This window comes from Ambystoma mexicanum, chromosome 14 (assembly GCF_040938575.1).
Source record: "Ambystoma mexicanum isolate Mex_15411 chromosome 14, UKY_AmexF1_1, whole genome shotgun sequence".
Classification (NCBI taxonomy): Eukaryota; Metazoa; Chordata; class Amphibia; order Caudata; family Ambystomatidae; genus Ambystoma; species Ambystoma mexicanum.
Window position 1 is genome coordinate 469,271,416 of NC_090940.1, and position 19,544 is coordinate 469,290,959.

The window sequence follows — 19,544 nt, forward strand, 5'->3', positions numbered from 1 at the left end:
ATCCAAATCCTTCCCCTTCCAAACCTGAGACCCTTCCTTTAGCATGAGATGTGATATTCAACTCCTTCCCATTCCAATCCTGAGACCCGTCCTATACCATGAGATATGATATCTCAATTCTTCTAATACCAAACCTGAGACTGTCCTATAACATGAGATGTGATATCTCAATGCTTCTAATAACAAACCTGAGAGCCTTCCTATAACATGAGATGTGATATCCAACTCCTTCCCAATCCAATTCTGAGACCCTTCCGATAGCATGAGATATGATATCTCAATGCTTCTAATACCAAACCACAGACCCGTCCTATAACTTGAGATGTGATATCCAAATCCTTCCCCTTCCAAACCTGAGACCCTTCCTTTAGCATGAGATGTGATATCCAACTCCTTCCCATTCCAATCCTGAGACCCTTCCTATAGCATGAGATGTGATATCTCAATGCTATTAATACCAAACCTGAGATCCTTCCTATAACATGAGATGTGATATCCAACTCCTTCCCAATCCAATCCTGAGACCCTTCCGATAGCATGAGATGTGATATCTCAATGCTTCTAATATCAAACCTGAGACCCTTCCTATAGCATGAGATGTGATATCCAACTCCTTCCCATTCCAATCCTGAGACCCGCCATATACTATGAGATGTTATATCTCAATGCTTCTAATACCAAACCTGAGACTGTCCTATAACATGAGATGTGATATCTCAATGCTTCTAATACCGAACCTGAGACTTTCCTATAACATGAGATGTGATATCTCAATGCTTCTAATAACAAACCTGAGAGCCTTCCTATAACATGAGATGTGATATCCAACTCCTTCCCAATCCAATCCTGAGACCCTTCCGATAGCATGAGATGTGATATCTCAATGCTTCTAATATCAAACCTGAGACCCTCCCTATAGCGTGAGATGTGATATCAAAGTCCTTCCCATTCCAATCCTGATACCCTTCCTATAACATGAGATGTGATATCCAACTCCTTCCAATTCCAACCTGTGACCCTTCCCATACCATGAGATGCGATATCCAACTCCTTCCCAATCCAATCCTGAGACCCTTCTGATAGCATGAGATGTGATATCTTAATGCTTCTAGCAAACCTGAGACCTTCCCATGGCATGAGATGTGATATCAAACTCCTTCCCATTCCAATCCTGAGACCCTTCCTATAGCATGAGATGTGATATCCAACTCCTTCCCATTCCAATCCTGAGACCCGTCCTATATTATGAGATGTTATATCTCAATGCTTCTAATACCAAACCTGAGACTGTCCTATAACATGAGATGTGATATCTCAATGCTTCTAATAACAAACCTGAGACCCTTCCTATAACATGAGATGTGATATCCAAATCCTTCCCAATCCAATCCTGAGACCCTTCCGATAGCATGAGATATGATATCTCAATGCTTCTAATACCAAACCACAGACCCGTCCTATAACTTGAGATGTGATATCCGAATCCTTCCCCTTTCAAACCTGAGACCCTTCCTTTATCATGAGATGTGATATCCAACTCCTTCCCATTCCAATCCTGAGACCCTTCCTATAGCATGAGATGTGATATCCCAATGCTTCTACCAAACCTGAGACCCTTCCTATAGCATGAGATGTGATATCCAACTCCTTCCCAATCCAATCCTGAGACCCTTCCGATAGCATGAGATGTGATATCCAACTCCTTCCAATTCCAACCTGTGACCCTTCCTATAGCATGAGATGTGATATCCCAATGCTTCTACCAAACCCGAGACCCTTCCTTTATCATGAGATGTGATATCCAACTCCTTCCCATTCCAATCCTGAGACCCTTCCCATAACATGAGATGTGATATCCAACTCTTCCCATCCAATCCTGAGACCCTTCCTATAACATGAGATGTGATATCCAACTCCTTCCCAATCCAATCCTGAGACCCTTCCGATAGCATGAGATATGATATCTCAATGCTTCTAATATCAAACCTGAGACCCTCCCTATAGCATCAGATTTGATATCCAATTCCTTCCCATTCCAATCCTGAGACCCTTCAGATAGCATGAGATGTGATATCCAACTCCTTCCAATTCCAACCTGTGACCCTTCCTATAGCATGAGATATGATATACAACTCCTTCCCATTCCAATCCTGAGACCCTTCCTGTAACATGAGATGTGATATCCAACTCCTTCCCAATCCAATCCTGAGACCCTTCCGATAGCATGAGGTATGATATCTCATTGCTTCTAATAACAAACCTGTGACCCTTCCTATAACATGAGATGTGATATCCAAATCCTTCCCATTCCAATCCTGAGACCCTTCCTATAACATGAGATGTGATATCCAACTCCTTCCCAATCCAATCCTGAGACCCTTCCGATAGCATGAGATATGATATCTCAATGCTTCTAATACCAAACCACAGACCCGTCCTATAAATTGAGATGTGATATCCAACTCCTTCCCATTCCAATCCGGAGACCCTTCCTATAGCATGAGATGTGATATCTCAATGCTATTAATACCAAACCTGAGATCCTTCCTATAACATGAGATGTGATATCCAACTCCTTCCCAATCCAATCCTGAGACCCTTCCGATAGCATGAGATGTGATATCTCAATGCTTCTACCAAACCTGAGACCCTTCCTATAGCATGAGATGTGATATCCAACTCCTTCCCATTCCAATCCTGAGACCCGTCATATACTATGAGATGTTATATCTCAATGCTTCTAATACCAAACCACAGACCCGTCCTATAACTTGAGATGTGATATCCAAATCCTTCCCCTTCCAAACCTGAGACCCTTCCTTTAGCATGAGATGTGATATCCAACTCCTTCCCATTCCAATCCTGAGACCCTTCCTATAGCATGAGATGTGATATCTCAATGCTATTAATACCAAACCTGAGATCCTTCCTATAACATGAGATGTGATATCCAACTCCTTCCCAATCCAATCCTGAGACCCTTCCGATAGCATGAGATGTGATATCTCAATGCTTCTAATATCAAACCTGAGACCCTTCCTATAGCATGAGATGTGATATCCAACTCCTTCCCATTCCAATCCTGAGACCCGCCATATACTATGAGATGTTATATCTCAATGCTTCTAATACCAAACCTGAGACTGTCCTATAACATGAGATGTGATATCTCAATGCTTCTAATACCGAACCTGAGACTTTCCTATAACATGAGATGTGATATCTCAATGCTTCTAATAACAAACCTGAGAGCCTTCCTATAACATGAGATGTGATATCCAACTCCTTCCCAATCCAATCCTGAGACCCTTCCGATAGCATGAGATGTGATATCTCAATGCTTCTAATATCAAACCTGAGACCCTCCCTATAGCGTGAGATGTGATATCAAAGTCCTTCCCATTCCAATCCTGATACCCTTCCTATAACATGAGATGTGATATCCAACTCCTTCCAATTCCAACCTGTGACCCTTCCCATACCATGAGATGCGATATCCAACTCCTTCCCAATCCAATCCTGAGACCCTTCTGATAGCATGAGATGTGATATCTTAATGCTTCTAGCAAACCTGAGACCTTCCCATGGCATGAGATGTGATATCAAACTCCTTCCCATTCCAATCCTGAGACCCTTCCTATAGCATGAGATGTGATATCCAACTCCTTCCCATTCCAATCCTGAGACCCGTCCTATATTATGAGATGTTATATCTCAATGCTTCTAATACCAAACCTGAGACTGTCCTATAACATGAGATGTGATATCTCAATGCTTCTAATAACAAACCTGAGACCCTTCCTATAACATGAGATGTGATATCCAAATCCTTCCCAATCCAATCCTGAGACCCTTCCGATAGCATGAGATATGATATCTCAATGCTTCTAATACCAAACCACAGACCCGTCCTATAACTTGAGATGTGATATCCGAATCCTTCCCCTTTCAAACCTGAGACCCTTCCTTTATCATGAGATGTGATATCCAACTCCTTCCCATTCCAATCCTGAGACCCTTCCTATAGCATGAGATGTGATATCCCAATGCTTCTACCAAACCTGAGACCCTTCCTATAGCATGAGATGTGATATCCAACTCCTTCCCAATCCAATCCTGAGACCCTTCCGATAGCATGAGATGTGATATCCAACTCCTTCCAATTCCAACCTGTGACCCTTCCTATAGCATGAGATGTGATATCCCAATGCTTCTACCAAACCCGAGACCCTTCCTTTATCATGAGATGTGATATCCAACTCCTTCCCATTCCAATCCTGAGACCCTTCCCATAACATGAGATGTGATATCCAACTCTTCCCATCCAATCCTGAGACCCTTCCTATAACATGAGATGTGATATCCAACTCCTTCCCAATCCAATCCTGAGACCCTTCCGATAGCATGAGATATGATATCTCAATGCTTCTAATATCAAACCTGAGACCCTCCCTATAGCATCAGATTTGATATCCAATTCCTTCCCATTCCAATCCTGAGACCCTTCAGATAGCATGAGATGTGATATCCAACTCCTTCCAATTCCAACCTGTGACCCTTCCTATAGCATGAGATATGATATACAACTCCTTCCCATTCCAATCCTGAGACCCTTCCTGTAACATGAGATGTGATATCCAACTCCTTCCCAATCCAATCCTGAGACCCTTCCGATAGCATGAGGTATGATATCTCATTGCTTCTAATAACAAACCTGTGACCCTTCCTATAACATGAGATGTGATATCCAAATCCTTCCCATTCCAATCCTGAGACCCTTCCTATAACATGAGATGTGATATCCAACTCCTTCCCAATCCAATCCTGAGACCCTTCCGATAGCATGAGATATGATATCTCAATGCTTCTAATACCAAACCACAGACCCGTCCTATAAATTGAGATGTGATATCCAACTCCTTCCCATTCCAATCCGGAGACCCTTCCTATAGCATGAGATGTGATATCTCAATGCTATTAATACCAAACCTGAGATCCTTCCTATAACATGAGATGTGATATCCAACTCCTTCCCAATCCAATCCTGAGACCCTTCCGATAGCATGAGATGTGATATCTCAATGCTTCTACCAAACCTGAGACCCTTCCTATAGCATGAGATGTGATATCCAACTCCTTCCCATTCCAATCCTGAGACCCGTCATATACTATGAGATGTTATATCTCAATGCTTCTAATACCAAACCTGAGACTGTCCTATAACATGAGATGTGATATCTCAATGCTTCTAATACCGAACCTGAGACTTTCCTATAACATGAGATGTGATATCTCAATGCTTCTAATAACAAACCTGAGAGCCTTCCTATAACATGAGATGTGATATCCAACTCCTTCCCAATCCAATCCTGAGACCCTTCCGATAGCATGAGATCTGATATCTCAATGCTTCTAATACCAAACTACAGACCCGTCCTATAACTTGAGATGTGATATCCAAATCCTTCCCCTTCCAAACCTGAGACCCTTCCTTTAGCATGAGATGTGATATCCAACTCCTTCCCATTCCAATCCTGAGACCCTTCCTATAGCATGAGATGTGATATCCCAATGCTTATACCAAACCTGAGACCCTTCCTATAGCATGAGATGTGATATCTCAATGCTACTAATACCAAACCTGAGATCCTTCCTATAACATGAGATGTGATATCCAAATCCTTCCCAATCCAATCCTGAGACCCTTTGATAGCATGAGATGTGGTATCTCAATGCTTCTAATATCAAACCTGAGACCCTCCCTATAGCATGAGATGTGATATCCAACTCCTTCCCATTCCAATCCTGAGACCCATCCTATACTATGAGATGGTATATCTCAATGCTTCTAATACCAATCCTGAGACTGTCCTATAACATGAGATGTGATATCCCAATGCTTCTAATAACAAACCTGAGACCCTTCCTATAACATGAGATGTGATATCCAAGTCCTTCCCAATCCAATCCTGAGACCCTTCCGATAGCATGAGATATGATATCTCAATGCTTCTAATACCAAACTACAGACCCGTCCTATAACTTGAGATGTGATATCCAAATCCTTCCCCTTCCAAACCTGAGACCCTTCCTTTAGCATGAGATGTGATATCCAACTCCTTCCCATTCCAATCCTGAGACCCTTCCTATACTTTGAGATGGTATATCTCAATGCTTCTAATACCAATCCTGAGACTGTCCTATAACATGAGATGTGATATCCCAATGCTTCTAATAACAAACCTGAGACCCTTCCTATAACATGAGATGTGATATCCAAGTCCTTCCCATTCCAATCTTGAGACTTTCCTATAACATGAGATGTGATATCCAACTCCTTCCCATTCCAATCCTGAGACCCTTCTTATAGCATGAGATGTGATATCCAACTCCTTCCATTCCAATCCTGAGACCCTTCCTATAGCATGGATGTGATATCCAACTCCTTTCCATTCCAATCCTGAGACCCGTCCTATACCATGAGATGTGATATCTCAAAGCTTCTAATACCAAACCTGAGACTGTCCTATAACATGAGATGTGATATCTCAGTGCTTCTAATAACAAACCTGAGACCCTTCCTATAACATCAGATGTGACATCCAAATCCTTCCCATTCCAATCCTGAGACCCGTCCTATACCATGAGCTGTGATATCTCAATGCTTCTAACACCAAACCTGAGACTGTCCTATAACATGAGATGTGATATCTCAATGCTTCTAATAGCAAACCTGAGACCCTCCCTATAGCGTGAGATGTGATATCAAAGTCCTTCCCATTCCAATCCTGATACCCTTCCTATAACATGAGATGTGATATCCAACTCCTTCCAATTCCAACCTGTGACCCTTCCCATAGCATGAGATGCGATATCCAACTCCTTCCCAATCCAATCCTGAGACCCTTCTGATAGCATGAGATGTGATATCTTAATGCTTCTAGCAAACCTGAGACCTTCCCATGGCATGAGATGTGATATCAAACTCCTTCCCATTCCAATCCTGAGACCCTTCCTATAGCATGAGATGTGATATCCAACTCCTTCCCATTCCAATCCTGAGACCCGTCCTATATTATGAGATGTTATATCTCAATGCTTCTAATACCAAACCTGAGACTGTCCTATAACATGAGATGTGATATCTCAATGCTTCTAATAACAAACCTGAGACCCTTCCTATAACATGAGATGTGATATCCAAATCCTTCCCAATCCAATCCTGAGACCCTTCCGATAGCATGAGATATGATATCTCAATGCTTCTAATACCAAACCACAGACCCGTCCTATAACTTGAGATGTGATATCCAAATCCTTCCCCTTTCAAACCTGAGACCCTTCCTTTATCATGAGATGTGATATCCAACTCCTTCCCATTCCAATCCTGAGACCCTTCCTATAGCATGAGATGTGATATCCCAATGCTTCTACCAAACCTGAGACCCTTCCTATAGCATGAGATCTGATATCCAACTCCTTCCCAATCCAATCCTGAGACCCTTCCGATAGCATGAGATGTGATATCCAACTCCTTCCAATTCCAACCTGTGACCCTTCCTATAGCATGAGATGTGATATCCCAATGCTTCTACCAAACCCGAGACCCTTCCTTTATCATGAGATGTGATATCCAACTCCTTCCCATTCCAATCCTGAGACCCTTCCTATAACATGAGATGTGATATCCAACTCTTCCCATCCAATCCTGAGTCCCTTCCTATAACATGAGATGTGATATCCAACTCCTTCCCAATCCAATCCTGAGACCCTTCCGATAGCATGAGATATGATATCTCAATGCTTCTAATATCAAACCTGAGACCCTCCCTATAGCATCAGATTTGATATCCAATTCCTTCCCATCCCAATCCTGAGACCCTTCCGATAGCATGAGATGTGATATCCAACTCCTTACAATTCCAACCTGTGACCCTTCCTATAGCATGAGATATGATATACAACTCCTTCCCATTCCAATCCTGAGACCCTTCCTGTAACATGAGATGTGATATCCAACTCCTTCCCAATCCAATCCTGAGACCCTTCCGATAGCATGAGGTATGATATCTCATTGCTTCTAATAACAAACCTGTGACCCTTCCTATAACATGAGATGTGATATCCAAATCCTTCCCATTCCAATCCTGAGACCCTTCCTATAACATGAGATGTGATATCCAACTCCTTCCCAATCCAATCCTGAGACCCTTCCGATAGCATGAGATATGATATCTCAATGCTTCTAATACCAAACCACAGACCCGTCCTATAAATTGAGATGTGATATCCAACTCCTTCCCATTCCAATCCGGAGACCCTTCCTATAGCATGAGATGTGATATCTCAATGCTATTAATACCAAACCTGAGATCCTTCCTATAACATGAGATGTGATATCCAACTCCTTCCCAATCCAATCCTGAGACCCTTCCGATAGCATGAGATGTGATATCTCAATGCTTCTACCAAACCTGAGACCCTTCCGATAGCATGAGATGTGATATCCAACTCCTTCCCATTCCAATCCTGAGACCCGTCATATACTATGAGATGTTATATCTCAATGCTTCTAATACCAAACCTGAGACTGTCCTATAACATGAGATGTGATATCTCAATGCTTCTAATACCGAACCTGAGACTTTCCTATAACATGAGATGTGATATCTCAATGCTTCTAATAACAAACCTGAGAGCCTTCCTATAACATGAGATGTGATATCCAACTCCTTCCCAATCCAATCCTGAGACACTTCCGATAGCATGAGATGTGATATCTCAATGCTTCTAATACCAAACCTGAGACCCTCCCTATAGCGTGAGATGTGATATCAAAGTCCTTCCCATTTCAATCCTGATACCCTTCCTCTAACATGAGATGTGATATCCAACTCCTTCCAATTCCAACCTGTGACCCTTCCCATAGCATGAGATGCGATATCCAACTCCTTCCCAATCCAATCCTGAGACCCTTCTGATAGCATGAGATGTGATATCTTAATGCTTCTAGCAAACCTGAGACCTTCCCATGGCATGAGATGTGATATCAAACTCCTTCCCATTCCAATCCTGAGACCCTTCCTATAGCATGAGATGTGATATCCAACTCCTTCCCATTCCAATCCTGAGACCCGTCCTATATTATGAGATGTTATATCTCAATGCTTCTAATACCAAACCTGAGACTGTCCTATAACATGAGATGTGATATCTCAATGCTTCTAATAACAAACCTGAGACCCTTCCTATAACATGAGATGTGATATCCAAGTCCTTCCCATTCCAATCTTGAGACCCTTCCTATAACATGAGATGTGATATCCAAATCCTTCCCAATCCAATCCTGAGACCCTTCCGATAGCATGAGATATGATATCTCAATGCTTCTGATACCAAACCACAGACCCGTCCTATAACTTGAGATGTGATATCCAAATCCTTCCCCTTTCAAACCTGAGACCCTTCCTTTATCATGAGATGTGATATCCAACTCCTTCCCATTCCAATCCTGAGACCCTTCCTATAGCATGAGATGTGATATCCCAATGCTTCTACCAAACCTGAGACCCTTCCTATAGCATGAGATGTGATATCCAACTCCTTCCCAATCCAATCCTGAGACCCTTCCGATAGCATGAGATGTGATATCCAACTCCTTCCAATTCCAACCTGTGACCCTTCCTATAGCATGAGATGTGATATCCCAATGCTTCTACCAAACCTGAGACCCTTCCTTTATCATGAGATCTGATATCCAACTCCTTCCCATTCCAATCCTGAGACCCTTCCTATAACATGAGATGTGATATCCAACTCTTCCCATCCAATCCTGAGACCCTTCCTATAACATGAGATGTGATATCCAACTCCTTCCCAATCCAATCCTGAGACCCTTCCGATAGCATGAGATATGATATCTCAATGCTTCTAATATCAAACCTGAGACCCTCCCTATAGCATCAGATTTGATATCCAACTCCTTCCCATTCCAATCCTGAGACCCTTCCGATAGCATGAGATGTGATATCCAACTCCTTCCAATTCCAACCTGTGACCCTTCCTATAGCATGAGATATGATATACAACTCCTTCCCATTCCAATCCTGAGACCCTTCCGATAGCATGAGGTATGATATCTCATTGCTTCTAATAACAAACCTGTGACCCTTCCTATAACATGAGATGTGATATCCAAATCCTTCCCATTCCAATCCTGAGACCCTTCCTATAACATGAGATGTGATATCCAACTCCTTCCCAATCCAATCCTGAGACCCTTCCGATAGCATGAGATATGATATCTCAATGCTTCTAATACCAAACCACAGACCCGTCCTATAAATTGAGATGTGATATCCAAATCCTTCCCCTTCCAAACCTGAGACCCTTCCTTTAGCATGAGATGTGATATCCAACTCCTTCCCATTCCAATCCTGAGACCCTTCCTATAGCATGAGATGTGATATCCTAATGCTTCTACCAAACCTGAGACCCTTCCTATAGCATGAGATGTGATATCCAACTCCTTCCCATTCCAATCCGGAGACCCTTCCTATAGCATGAGATGTGATATCTCAATGCTATTAATACCAAACCTGAGATCCTTCCTATAACATGAGATGTGATATCCAACTCCTTCCCAATCCAATCCTGAGACCCTTCCGATAGCATGAGATGTGATATCTCAATGCTTCTACCAAACCTGAGACCCTTCCTATAGCATGAGATGTGATATCCAACTCCTTCCCATTCCAATCCTGAGACCCGTCATATACTATGAGATGTTATATCTCAATGCTTCTAATACCAAACCTGAGACTGTCCTATAACATGAGATGTGATATCTCAATGCTTCTAATACCGAACCTGAGACTTTCCTATAACATGAGATGTGATATCTCAATGCTTCTAATAACAAACCTGAGAGCCTTCCTATAACATGAGATGTGATATCCAACTCCTTCCCAATCCAATCCTGAGACCCTTCCGATAGCATGAGATATGAAATCTCAATGCTTCTAATACCAAACTACAGACCCGTCCTATAACTTGAGATGTGATATCCAAATCCTTCCCCTTCCAAACCTGAGACCCTTCCTTTAGCATGAGATGTGATATCCAACTCCTTCCCATTCCAATCCTGAGACCCTTCCTATAGCATGAGATGTGATATCCCAATGCTTATACCAAACCTGAGACCCTTCCTATAGCATGAGATGTGATATCTCAATGCTATTAATACCAAACCTGAGATCCTTCCTATAACATGAGATGTGATATCCAAATCCTTCCCAATCCAATCCTGAGACCCTTTGATAGCATGAGATGTGGTATCTCAATGTTTCTAATATCAAACCTGAGACCCTCCCTATAGCATGAGATGTGATATCCAACTCCTTCCCATTCCAATCCTGGGACCCATCCTATACTATGAGACGGTATATCTCAATGCTTCTAATACCAATCCTGAGACTGTCCTATAACATGAGATGTGATATCCCAATGCTTCTAATAACAAACCTGAGACCCTTCCTATAACATGAGATGTGATATCCAAGTCCTTCCCAATCCAATCCTGAGACCCTTCCGATAGCATGAGATATGATATCTCAATGCTTCTAATACCAAACTACAGACCCGTCCTATAACTTGAGATGTGATATCCAAATCCTTCCCCTTCCAAACCTGAGACCCTTCCTTTAGCATGAGATGTGATATCCAACTCCTTCCCATTCCAATCCTGAGACCCTTCTTATAGCATGAGATGTGATATCCAACTCCTTCCATTCCAATCCTGAGACCCTTCCTATAGCATGGATGTGATATCCAACTCCTTTCCATTCCAATCCTGAGACCCGTCCTATACCATGAGATGTGATATCTCAAAGCTTCTAATACCAAACCTGAGACTGTCCTATAACATGAGATGTGATATCTCAGTGCTTCTAATAACAAACCTGAGACCCTTCCTATAACATGAGATGTGACATCCAAATCCTTCCCATTCCAATCCTGAGACCCGTCCTATACCATGAGCTGTGATATCTCAATGCTTCTAACACCAAACCTGAGACTGTCCTATAACATGAGATGTGATATCTCAATGCTTCTAATAACAAACCTGAGACCCTTCCTATAACATGAGATGTGATATCCAAATCCTTCCCATTCCAATCCTGAGACACTTCCTATAACATGAGATGTGATATCCAACTTCTTCCCAATCCAATCCTGAGACCCTTCCGATAGCATGAGATATGATATCTAAATGCTTCTAATACCAAACCACCGACCCGTCCTATGAATTGAGATGTGATATCCAAATCCTTCCCCTTCCAAACCTGAGACCCTTCCTTTAGCATGAGATGTGATATCCAACTCCTTCCCATTCCAATCCTGAGACCCGTCCTATACCATGAGATATGATATCTCAATTCTTCTAATACCAAACCTGAGACTGTCCTATAACATGAGATGTGATATCTCAATGCTTCTAATAACAAACCTGAGAGCCTTCCTATAACATGAGATGTGATATCCAACTCCTTCCCAATCCAATCCTGAGACCCTTCCGATAGCATGAGATATGACATCTCAATGCTTCTAATACCAAACCACAGACCCGTCCTATAACTTGAGATGAGATATCCAAATCCTTCCCCTTCCAAACCTGAGACCCTTCCTTTACCATGAGATGTGATATACAACATCTTCCCGTTCCAATCCTGAGACCCTTCCTATAGCATGAGATGTGATATCCCAATGCTTATACCAAACCTGAGACCCTTCCTATAGCATGAGATGTGATATCCAGCTCCTTCCCATTCCAATCCTGAGACCCTTCCTATTGCATGAGATGTGATATCTCAATGCTGTTAATACAAAAACTTGGGATCCTTCCAGTAACATGAGATGTGATATCCAACTGCTTCCCAATCCAATCCTGAGACCCTTCCGATAGCATGAGATGTGATATCTCAATGCTTCTAATATCAAACCTGAGACCCTCCCTATAGCATGAGATGTGATATCCAACTCCTTCCCATTCCAATCCTGAGACCTGTCCTATACTATGAGATGTTATATCTCAATGCTTCTAATACCAAACCTGAGACTGTCCTATAACATGAGATGTGATATCTCAATGCTTCTAATAACAAACCTGAGAGCCTTCCTATAACATGAGATGTGATATCCAACTCCTTCCCAATCCAATCCTGAGACCCTTCCGATAGCATGAGATATGATATCTCAATGCTTCTAATACAAAACCACAGACCCGTCCTATAACTTGAGATGTGATATCCAAATCCTTCTCCTTCCAAACCTGAGACCCTTCCTTTAGCATGAGATGTGATATACAACTCCTTCCCATTCCAATCCTGAGACCCTTCCTATAGCATGAGATGTGATATCCCAATGCTTCTACCAAACCTGAGACCCTTCCTATAGCATGAGATGTGATATCCAACTCTTCCCATCCAATCCTGATACCCTTCCTATAACATGAGATGTGATATCCAACTCTTCCCATCCAATCCTGAGACCCTTCCTATAACATGAGATGCGATATCCAACTCCTTCCCAATCCAATCCTGATACCCTTCCTATAACATGAGATGTGATATCCAACTCCTTCCAATTCCAACCTGTGACCCTTCCTATAGCATGAGATGTGATATCTCAATGCTTCTAATATCAAACTTGAGACCCTCCCTATAACATGAGATGTGATATCCAAATCCTTCCCATTCCAATCCTGAGACCCTTCCTATAACATGACATGTAATATCCAACTCCTTCCCAATCCAATCCTGAGACCCTTCCGATAGCATGAGATATGATATCTCAATGCTTCTAATAACAAACCTGAGACCCTTCCTATAACATGAGATGTGATATCCAAATCCTTCCCATTCCAATCCTGAGACCCTTCCTATAACATGAGATGTGATATCCAACTCCTTCCCAATACAATCCTGAGACCCTTCCGATAGCATGAGATATGATATCTCAATGCTTCTAATACCAAACCATTGACCCGTCCTATACATTGAGATGTGATATCCAAATCCTTCCCCTTCCAAACCTGAGACCCTTCCTTTAGCATGAGATGTGATATCCAACTCCTTCCCATTCCAATCCTGAGACCCTTCCTATAGCATGAGATGTGATATCCTAATGCTTCTACCAAACCTGAGACCCTTCCTATAGCATGAGATGTGATATCCAAATCATTCCAATTCCAATCCTGAGACCCTTCCTATAGCATGATATGTGATATCTCAGTGCTATTAATACCAAACCTGAGATCCTTCCTATAACATGAGATGGGATATCCAACTCCTTCCCAATCCAATCCTGAGACCCTTCCGATAGCATGAGATGTGATATCTCAATGCTTCTACCAAACCTGAGACCCTTCCTATAGCATGAGATGTGATATCCAACTCCTTCCCATTCCAATCCCGAGACCCGTCCTATACTATGAGATGTTATATCTCAATGCTTCTAATACCGAACCTGAGACTGTCCTATAACATGAGATGTGACATCTCAATGCTTCTAATAACAAACCTAAGAGCCTTCCTATAACATGAGATGTGATTTCCAACTCCTTCCCAATCCAATCCTGAGACCCTTCCTATAGCATGAGATGTGATATCCAACTCCTTGACAATCCAATCCTGAGACCCTTCCGATAGCATGAGATGTGATATCCAACTCCTTCCAATTCCAACCTGTGACCCTTCCTATAGCATGAGATGTGATATCCCAATGCTTCTACCAAACCTGAGACCCTTCCTTTATCATGAGATGTGATATCCAACTCCTTCCCATTCCAATCCTGAGACCCTTCCTATAACATGAGATGTGATATCCAACTCTTCCCATCCAATCCTGAGACCCTTCCTATAGCATGAGATGTGATATCCTAATGCTTCTACCAAACCTGAGACCCTTCCTATAGCATGAGATGTGATATCCAAATCATTCCAATTCCAATCCTGAGACCCTTCCTATAGCATGATATGTGATATCTCAATGCTATTAATACCAAACCTGAGATCCTTCCTATAACATGAGATGGGATATCCAACTCCTTCCCAATCCAATCCTGAGACCCTTCCGATAGCATGAGATGTGATATCTCAATGCTTCTACCAAACCTGAGACCCTTCCTATAGCATGAGATGTGATATCCAACTCCTTCCCATTCCAATCCCGAGACCCGTCCTATACTATGAGATGTTATATCTCAATGCTTCTAATACCGAACCTGAGACTGTCCTATAACATGAGATGTGATATCTCAATGCTTCTAATAACAAACCTAAGAGCCTTCCTATAACATGAGATGTGATTTCCAACTCCTTCCCAATCCAATCCTGAGACCCTTCCTATAGCATGAGATGTGATATCCAACTCCTTGACAATCCAATCCTGAGACCCTTCCGATAGCATGAGATGTGATATCCAACTCCTTCCAATTCCAACCTGTGACCCTTCCTATAGCATGAGATGTGATATCCCAATGCTTCTACCAAACCTGAGACCCTTCCTTTATCATGAGATGTGATATCCAACTCCTTCCCATTCCAATCCTGAGACCCTTCCTATAACATGAGATGTGATATCCAACTCTTCCCATCCAATCCTGAGACCCTTCCTATAACATGAGATGTGATATCCAACTCCTTCCCAATCCAATCCTGAGACCCTTCCGATAGCATGAGATATGATATCCCAATGCTTCTAATATCAAACCTGAGACCCTCCCTATAGCATCAGATTTGATATCCAACTCCTTCCCATTCCAATCCTGAGACCCTTCCGATAGCATGAGATGTGATATCCAACTCCTTCCAAATCCAACCTGTGACCCTTCCTATAGCATGAGATATGATATACAACTCCTTCCCATTCCAATCCTGAGACCCTTCCTGTAACATGAGATGTGATATCCAACTCCTTCCCAATCCAATCCTGAGACCCTTCCGATAGCATGAGGTATGATATCTCATTGCTTCTAATAACAAACCTGTGACCCTTCCTATAACATGAGATGTGATATCCAAATCCTTCCCATTCCAATCCTGAGACCCTTCCTATAACATGAGATGTGATATCCAACTCCTTCCCAATCCAATCCTGAGACCCTTCCGATAGCATGAGATATGATATCTCAATGCTTCTAATACCAAACCACAGACCCGTCCTATAAATTGAGATGTGATATCCAAATCCTTCCCCTTCCAAACCTGAGACCCTTCCTTTAGCATGAGATGTGATATCCAACTCCTTCCCATTCCAATCCTGAGATCCTTCCTATAGCATGAGATGTGATATCCTAATGCTTCTACCAAACCTGAGACCCTTCCTATAGCATGAGATGTGATATCCAACTCCTTCCCATTCCAATCCGGAGACCCTTCCTATAGCATGAGATGTGATATCTCAATGCTATTAATACCAAACCTGAGATCCTTCCTATAACATGAGATGTGATATCCAACTCCTTCCCAATCCAATCCTGAGACCCTTCCGATAGCATGAGATGTGATATCTCAATGCTTCTACCAAACCTGAGACCCTTCCTATAGCATGAGATGTGATATCCAACTCCTTCCCATTCCAATCCTGAGACCCGTCATATACTATGAGATGTTATATCTCAATGCTTCTAATACCAAACCTGAGACTGTCCTATAACATGAGATGTGATAGCTCAATGCTTCTAATACCGAACCTGAGACTTTCCTATAACATGAGATGTGATATCTCAATGCTTCTAATAACAAACCTGAGAGCCTTCCTATAACATGAGATGTGATATCCAACTCCTTCCCAATCCAATCCTGAGACCCTTCCGATAGCATGAGATGTGATATCTCAATGCTTCTAATACCAAACCTGAGACCCTCCCTATAGCGTGAGATGTGATATCAAAGTCCTTCCCATTCCAATCCTGATACCCTTCCTATAACATGAGATGTGATATCCAACTCCTTCCAATTCCAACCTGTGACCCTTCCCATAGCATGAGATGCGATATCCAACTCCTTCCCAATCCAATCCTGAGACCCTTCTGATAGCATGAGATGTGATATCTTAATGCTTCTAGCAAACCTGAGACCTTCCCATGGCATGAGATGTGATATCAAACTCCTTCCCATTCCAATCCTGAGACCCTTCCTATAGCATGAGATGTGATATCCAACTCCTTCCCATTCCAATCCTGAGACCCGTCCTATATTATGAGATGTTATATCTCAATGCTTCTAATACCAAACCTGAGACTGTCCTATAACATGAGATGTGATATCTCAATGCTTCTAATAACAAACCTGAGACCCTTCCTATAACATGAGATGTGATATCCAAGTCCTTCCCATTCCAATCTTGAGACCCTTCCTATAACATGAGATGTGATATCCAAATCCTTCCCAATCCAATCCTGAGACCCTTCCGATAGCATGAGATATGATATCTCAATGCTTCTAATACCAAACCACAGACCCGTCCTATAACTTGAGATGTGATATCCAAATCCTTCCCCTTTCAAACCTGAGACCCTTCCTTTATCATGAGATGTGACATCCAACTCCTTCCCATTCCAATCCTGAGACCCTTCCTATAGCATGAGATGTGATATCCCAATGCTTCTACCAAACCTGAGACCCTTCCTATAGCATGAGATGTGATATCCAACTCCTTCCCAATCCAATCCTGAGACCCTTCCGATAGCATGAGATGTGATATCCAACTCCTTCCAATTCCAACCTGTGACCCTTCCTATAGCATGAGATGTGATATCCCAATGCTTCTACCAAACCTGAGACCCTTCCTTTATCATGAGATGTGATATCCAACTCCTTCCCATTCCAATCCTGAGACCCTTCCTATAACATGAGATGTGATATCCAACTCTTCCCATCCAATCCTGAGACCCTTCCTATAACATGAGATGTGATATCCAACTCCTTCCCAATCCAATCCTGAGACCCTTCCGATAGCATGAGATATGATATCTCAATGCTTCTAATATCAAACCTGAGGCCCTCCCTATAGCATCAGATTTGATATCCAACTCCTTCCCATTCCAATCCTGAGACCCTTCCGATAGCATGAGATGTGATATCCAACTCCTTCCAATTCCAACCTGTGACCCTTCCTATAGCATGAGATATGATATACAACTCCTTCCCATTCCAATCCTGAGACCCTTCCTGTAACATGAGATGTGATATCCAACTCCTTCCCAATCCAATCCTGAGACCCTTCCGATAGCATGAGGTATAATATCTCATTGCTTCTAATAACAAACCTGTGACCCTTCCTATAACATGAGATGTGATATCCAAATCCTTCCCATTCCAATCCTGAGACCCTTCCTATAACATGAGATGTGATATCCAACTCCTTCCCAATCCAATCCTGAGACCCTTCCGATAGCATGAGATATGATATCTCAATGCTTCTAATACCAAACCACAGACCCGTCCTATAAATTGAGATGTGATATCCAAATCCTTCCCCTTCCAAACCTGAGACCCTTCCTTTAGCATGAGATGTGATATCCAACTCCTTCCCATTCCAATCCTGAGACCCTTCCTATAGCATGAGATGTGATATCCTAATGCTTCTACCAAACCTGAGACCCTTCCAATAGCATGAGATGTGATATCCAACTCCTTCCCATTCCAATCCGGAGACCCTTCCTATAGCATGAGATGTGATATCTCAATGCTATTAATACCAAACCTGAGATCCTTCCTATAACATGAGATGTGATATCCAACTCCTTCCCAATCCAATCCTGAGACCCTTCCGATAGCATGAGATGTGATATCTCAATGCTTCTACCAAACCTGAGACCCTTCCTATAGCATGAGATGTGATATCCAACTCCTTCCCATTCCAATCCTGAGACCCGTCATATACTATGAGATGTTATATCTCAATGCTTCTAATACCAAACCTGAGACTGTCCTATAACATGAGATGTGATATCTCAATGCGTCTAATACCGAACCTGAGACTTTCCTATAACATGAGATGTGATATCTCAATGCTTCTAATAACAAACCTGAGAGCCTTCCTATAACATGAGATGTGATATCCAACTCCTTCCCAATCCAATCCTGAGACCCTTCCGATAGCACGAGATATGATATCTCAATGCTTCTAATACCAAACTACAGACCCGTCCTATAACTTGAGATGTGATATCCAAATCCTTCCCCTTCCAAACCTGAGACCCTTCCTTTAGCATGAGATGTGATATCCAACTCCTTCCCATTCCAATCCTGAGACCCTTCCTATAGCATGAGATGTGATATCCCAATGCTTATACCAAACCTGAGACCCTTCCTATAGCATGAGATGTGATATCTCAATGCTATTAATACCAAACCTGAGATCCTTCCTATAACATGAGATGTGATATCCAAATCCTTCCCAATCCAATCCTGAGACCCTTTGATAGCATGAGATGTGATATCTCAATGCTTCTAATATCAAACCTGAGACCCTCCCTA